Below are 601 nucleotides of genomic sequence, written 5' to 3' on the forward strand. Positions count from 1 at the left end.
CTCGGGGGTTCTGCGAAGGCCGTCGACCGACCATCGACCTACCAACTCGGCAGGTCGGCCGTCCCAGGGCCTGGACACTCCCCTGCCCGCCGCGCTCTCCTTGCAGAAGCATGAGAGGAACATGGGGCTGCAGGTCGCAATCATCACATGCAGCCGGCGTAGAAGAAGCCGGGGCCAGCCAGGGGGCCCACGTACGGTACCTGGGCTTCATACCCTGTCATAGTACGAATATCTCGTGGTCCTCCGCTGCGCTGCTGCTGCGGCCTTCCGCGCTATAAGCAATAAGCTCTCCACGAGGGCAGAATACTGCCAGGCCCCTGCAGAGGCCATGTCCCCCCAATCAGCGATACTACAGGTTCGGCGGCATACGCCACGCCAGTTGGTGCTGGTTAAGTCCGCAACATCGGCGTTGTTCCTGGAATCCGGCCAAGGCACACGATCTCCTCATCTCCGGTGCTTCCTGCAGTCAATATTCTGTACTCGATCTAGTAATTGGCTCGTCTGAGTACAGGGCCGCAGGATTCCCTTTAAGATGCATGTCACCCCCGAGGTTCCGAGATGCCTCTCACCATGCGTCAGGAAGAGAGTGTGTGTGTGGTGG

This window comes from Verticillium alfalfae, genomic scaffold, assembly GCF_000150825.1.
Source record: "Verticillium alfalfae VaMs.102 supercont1.6 genomic scaffold, whole genome shotgun sequence".
Taxonomy (NCBI): Eukaryota; Fungi; Ascomycota; class Sordariomycetes; order Glomerellales; family Plectosphaerellaceae; genus Verticillium; species Verticillium alfalfae.